This window comes from Vicugna pacos, chromosome 20 (assembly GCF_048564905.1).
Source record: "Vicugna pacos chromosome 20, VicPac4, whole genome shotgun sequence".
Classification (NCBI taxonomy): Eukaryota; Metazoa; Chordata; class Mammalia; order Artiodactyla; family Camelidae; genus Vicugna; species Vicugna pacos.
This window is the reverse complement of record NC_133006.1, coordinates 2,065,926-2,072,305: the sequence shown is the minus strand read 5'-3', so window position 1 is coordinate 2,072,305 and position 6,380 is coordinate 2,065,926.

The window sequence follows — 6,380 nt, the reverse complement described above, 5'->3', positions numbered from 1 at the left end:
AATGAGAAATATTATTAATATAGGTTTTGTAGAAATTATATGGACTCCCTAAAATTCTGGTTTATCTGAAATGTTACCAGTGATAATTATGGGTATAGTGAACAGGTTTCTTTATTGATTATAGTGTAACGGTGTTTAACCATGCTTTTAAATCTTTTGTCATTTATAGACAGTTAATTGTTTTCTTCTGATGGTTTTGCAAAATGCTTTCTCTTCAAGGAGATTTACTGATTTCTAATAAATTTCAAACTACAGCACTGAACTAAACTGGGTAAGACATTTTAAAGTTCTAATGAAAACTCTCATTAAAAGAATTAGTTACATGGGACTGATTAACCAGCTGAATATGGTTATAATTTTTGATATTGTTTGAAATACTACTGCCTTTTAACCTGTTTCCCAGACATAAAGAATCTCTTCTCCTTAAGCTAGTTATGGTTCACAGCAATTTGATAAATTATAACTATGTATACAGACTTGGAACAGTTATCTTTTCTCTCTATCTGATCCCTCAAAAGACTAAAAATACTTAGGTCCCCAGTGGCTCTATCAGACAAATTAGGGAGATCATCTCCTAAGAGATATAGGAGTATAAAGGTATTTTAAGGATTTTAAAGAGAAAAGAATTTACCTAAATCTGTAAGGCAAAAATCCATGAAAAGCCTTGACGTGGCTTTCTTGGCCTTAGAAAACCTTATTAACATTCTACCCTGAGACTCCGTATTAAAACTTCCAACACAGTCAATTTAAAAAGCCTATATGATCAAATAATCAGATTTAATTTGTAAAGAAATTAATCTTGATTTGGCTATATTTGAGAAAACTGAGGGTAACTTTAGAGAGAAAAAAATTATATTTTAGTCGATATTAAATTCTAGTTTTGTTAATTGAGGTCCATATTTACTAAGACACTTCCCAGATCATTCCTTGCTGTTATGTCACACTGCTGTACAGTTTAATTGAATTATGAAAAGAATACTCTAGGTTTGATTCTGAAGCTCAGTAATCTATCCTTGGGTAAAATTCCAATGCCCCATGACCTGCAGCCAGGGGATTATACATACTGCAACAGGCATGACTTAAAGAACTGTCTCCAACCTGAATGGAAAGACCCTTTTTCAGATACTCTTAACTAGACCATACACACCAAAGCTGAAGGAAACGGAGTCTCGGATTCATTTCCTATCTGAAACAGCCCCTGCAGTGCACTGGCCTATAGAGCGCTGCTCACCTTAAAACAATGCCCAAATGGAGAAAAAGCTTCCATACCAGGATGAGAAGAAGACGACATCTGAGCTAGTCTGCTGACCCAAGACACCGGACCAGGACTGTATACCAATTACTTTGATAATTTCTCCAACCTTTGATTATGAACTACTCCAATTGTTAAGTTTATGATAAATTACCTATGTCTAGTACTTCTGTGTTACCTTGGTGGGTTTCCCTACTCCAAGGCTCTAACTAGATAGCCCTCAGAAACGTTATTCTACAAAGAATTTATAGTTCTGTTTAGGCCACTGTTGATCTTACAAAGTGGGAGATTTCAACTGGCCAATTAATACCTGCTCTGACCCTGACCATAAATATGAACTTTCTCATAGGATCAAACTCAGAAACACAAGCAAAATTTTAACCCAAAAATACAACTTCTCGACTATTAAATTCTTACTCGTGACTTTATTAACGTTACTAGCTGTATTACTTATATCCTGTCTATTTTATAAAATTGTTGTCTGTTACATTTCCCAATGTGTAACTAGGCCCACAAGATGGATGATGGCTAAACATCTTGAAGAAACAGATAAAATTTATAACCCTGAATAAAATAAATATAATAGTGTGATTCTAGGTATGGGAATGAGCAAAGATGGGTAAACACTTCCTGGATCATAATAGAGTAGTAAGACAGGTGATCCAGAGAACTTTTAGTATCAACAGGGCCTGATAAAAAAAACTAACACCTTGAATGGCAACTCAGAAGATTCTTCACCTGAACTAGGAATGAGCCATCCTAGCACCGTGGGACAAAATTGGTCATGAAATGTCTCTCAAAATATTGGTCGAATTTAGGACCAAGGGGGAACACTGTGAATGAAAATACTACAATGTGCATGAAAATACTGCAACCATGTCAGTAAACAAAGAATGCTGAATCCAAATCATCAGCGGCTGCTGCCAACCCCCAGCGAGTTCATGCCTACAGCCCGGCCTCTCAGCCACTCACAGTGGTGCCCTCTGAGCAGACTCAGTGCAAGAAAGGACAGGATACTGGCCCTAGATAGCCAGGTGCTTGCCAAAGGAATGAATTCAATGACCCAAATGTTTGCTTCCCACCATACATAGAAAACCACTAAATACTTGAACTTGAGATATCTGGTTTTCTTTAGATAACAAGCAATATTTTATTGTTCCAATTACCTGATCTTTGTTGTAAAGATTCTATTTATCCTAGCTCCTCCACTACCTCTTGGGAGCAGTCCCTCAGAGTGATCTGAGAGGCTGTCATCCCGGCTCGAGTCCTCCAGCCAAATAAATCAAAGCCCTTAACATTTAGGCTGAACGTTTATTTCAATGACGTTCCAGAATAGACACAACTCATCAATTCTGTAATGGAACACACTGAATCAGGAACCAAAAGCGTGTTTTAGTCCAGAAAATCTCCAGGTTCCTATTTCTTCCTGTCATTATACAATCCCTCCAGAACCCATTACTTTGCTGTCTGCTCCTCTGGCAACCAAACTCAGAGAAGAGACAACTCAGCAGAGCGCCCTGCTGGGGAGAACACCCCGCAGAAGCACTGCAGGCTGCCTTCCCTCCCGCACGCTCTGCTGACCCTTGGTGTCCCCCGTGGAGACCAGGCCAACAAAGCTCTTCCCAACAGCTGCAAAGTCGCACACGTTAAATAAATCATTTTATTTTATATGATATTTTACGTATATACCCATCTCTGAAAACAGCTTTGCCAGAAGCCCAAATCTTCAACATTAATCTGCAAAGGCAAATCAGGTCCCAAGGGAAAACAAGTCTTAAGACGACGCTAAGGCCTCCAAAGTCCTCTCCACGAACATGAACCAAACTGCATGCAGGTCTGCAGCTGCAGGAGGCTACAGGTCTGCTTTTAAAGCAACCCCTTTCTGCCCTCGGGTGCTACAATGCCCTTTTATGCCCTCCCATCACAGGGCAAGAGCAGCCGCTGCAGAACCTTGCAGGGCAGCACTGACAGGACTGGACAAAGGGGATCAGAGCTAAACAAAGCATTCTGATGACACGAGCTTGTCACTGTGTCTCTTTACAGATGTAGATATATATAGAGAGAAGTGGGGTGATATTGCTCAAAGTCACACAGCTAATAAGTGGCAAAGTATATAACTCTGCGCCTCCCTCCTGTGTGACGCCCAACTGGGACAACCACAGGGTTCTCTCGTGGCTGCCTGAACAGTCTTTTCCTATCACTCATGACACACAATAGTGTCTGAACTTAGCCTGCATTTGCAGCATCTTTTCCCTCCAGTTTCTCAGGAACAAGGCTGTTCGGGCCTGTATGAATTCCGGCTTCCTGAAATCTCCGTGCTCAGGCTGGTCTTGCCTGTGCATCCGGCCCGCTGCTCAGAGGCTCTTCCTCCCCTGCAGGAGGACGTTTCTAATCTTCACAGGGACACAACCTCAGGGGAGCTCTCCTCTCGCCCTCAGCATGGCAGGTATCCCAGGCCTCATCCCTAGCAGCCCCGTTAGGACGGTGTCTGCCCAGCTCTGCTAGTCAGATCAGCAGCCTCACTGCCAGGGATTATACCCAGGTCACACTGCAAACCTACTGCCCGCCTCACAGCCCCCAGCCAGCAGGTCACCTGGAAGTCACAGCAAGTGCCCCACCCAATCCAGCAGTCTCTTCTTTTGCCAGCACCACTGATGAATGGTTTCCAACCTTCGGTCAGTTTCGCACAAAACAGCACCTTCAACTGTGAAACGGGCGGTTTTTCTTCTGCACCTCATCCTTACTGGAAACGTAAAGGGAAACCAAAAGGCCTTTTCTCAACCCTTTTCTGATGAAACCCTCCCACCCACAATACTCATATGCTCAAGAGCTTTGGATCCACATGATTTTCTTTCTCTTAGGCTAAGTGGCTCAAAAAACTAAGGGAGTCTTTCTCCTTTGAGGGTATTAGCACTCAGTTTCTTGGCTTTAATCTGTTTTTGTCTCTCTCTTCAGTGACCCTAGCAGTTGCCACCTCTTACTCCCTTCAGCAGCCTCCCTCCCAACTTCAAGTCTAGGAAATCAGCTGTGATGAGGGGCATGGGGGCAGTCACAGAAGATGCAACTAAGGCACAGAGAGGCTACATAATTTGCCCAAGAAATCACCTTGAACCACCAACAGAGTGTGTCACGTCCCTCTGTTTAACTCTAATGCTAAGCAAGTTAACTTTTTGTAGATTATGTTTATAAACAGATGAGGTATGAAAATACATACAAGGACACACATCAACTCTAAGATATTCATTAACTCCACTATTTTGTTTCTATTTATTTTATTTCTATTAAAAAATTAAGAACCCCTGCAGTCAATATAGCAAAATGTTACTGGGTTTTAAATCCAGAATATACAGGGGTTGTGTCATTACTCATTCTTGTATGTATTTTCACAAGACAAAATGATTTGAAAGTCTCTCTCCCCGCCCCCTACTCACTACTGGCTCTCACCAGAGCTCCCAGACCACACATCTAACAGCCTTTCACTTTACTCACAGCTGAACTCATCAGTTTTCCCCCAGAACTCCCTCTGCTGCTTTCCCTCCTCAGAACACAGCAGGACCATTATTTAACTCATTAATCCACCCAGAAACCTGGGCCTTACTCCATGCTACCTTCTCAGAAATCATTGATCCTTTCCTCTTTACCATCTAAACATGCCTTCAATCTGTTCGCTTTTACCCACTGACCGTCCCACCGCTCAAGTGGAAGCCAACAACACTGCCCACCTGGACTCATGAGTCTCCCAAGTGGCCCCACAGCCACTCTCCCCTACTTGAGACAAATGTGATTGTGTCTCTCCCACGCTTTTGGACTCATTTCAGACCCACTGTTCTTAGAAGAAACTTCAATTTCTTCACCTGGTGAAGGTCTTTGCCATGAAACTGTCAGCTCAGGAAGGGCAGGACACACCCTCGTCCCTCGGCTCCACCATCTGGCAGAGCATCAGCTTGGGAGGATTGAGTTCTTAGCAAACTACTTCACTTATCCATACAAATCCATGGTAGATTAGAAAGATTTTAGATGTTGAGCTTGACTATTAATTTGGGGATTTTGCACTGGCAACCTGCAAGTATATATTCTAATTATTGTGTCTTCTTAAAACCATACCCAGATTAAAGGAGTATTTGTGGAATGTCTTTGGAGTAAAAGGGACTGTACTTTTACAGATTTTATGTTTTAAAATATGAACAACCCGGACAGGGTCAAAAATAGTACCGCCTCACAAGTGACAGAAGACAGGTGAGATGCATATAGCAACAGGTCACAAAGATGGTAAGAGCAAAGTTGTTTCTCCAACCCCCGAAAACATTCCTCCAAGAACTGAAAACTCAGAAATTTGAAAGTAAAATACTATCATATAAAGAAAGAAAATAAATAATCCTCTTCATCAGGGTTTCTAGATCTGACTGCAGAGTTATTAGCAGGCCATACTGAATCCTAGCACAGAAAAATCAGATGGACTAGTGGTGAGTAAGTTCCAGGAAAACGGCAGTAACTCCTCCACTTGAAAGAGGACACACACTCACTTGTTCAAGGTGATTGTAAACCACATTCTGCAGAAATTCAGAAGATTCAGGCACCGCTTCTAGATGGTGATGACACGGAAGGACGGCTTGGATGCATGCTTCTAACTGAGTCACCGGCATTCTTACACTGCAGGGGGAAATGGAGGCCCTCAGCCAAGAGCACAGTTGTTCCTGTCATGTATCCCAGGCCGTGCCTCGGGGACTCTGTGTACTGTAGCAGTCTGGCCCCAGGTGAGGACCCGCAGCGTGGCCCAAGCAAGCAGGAGGGGCACTGTGCTTGAGAAATCCCATCCCCCATGGGGGCAAGAGGGGCTGGTGGGGTTGTGTGAACCTATAAATGCTCATAGAAATACACCTGCATACATTGAAGTGATAAAATTAAAAGTAGCAGGCTATTTAACAAAATTTCAATTGTCAGTGTTAATTTTACCATTCCATTCCGCTTGTCCCCTGCACTCTGAGACAGGCTTAGGCTCTCTCACACATGCAGCTCTGATGCAATAGTTGTGAAGTTATTTTACTTTGCTGCAAGTGTCTTCGCTCCCAGTGTCACTGTGACTGTCGTCTCTTAACACAGTCAGAAATCTTCCTGGATCTCTCCCTGA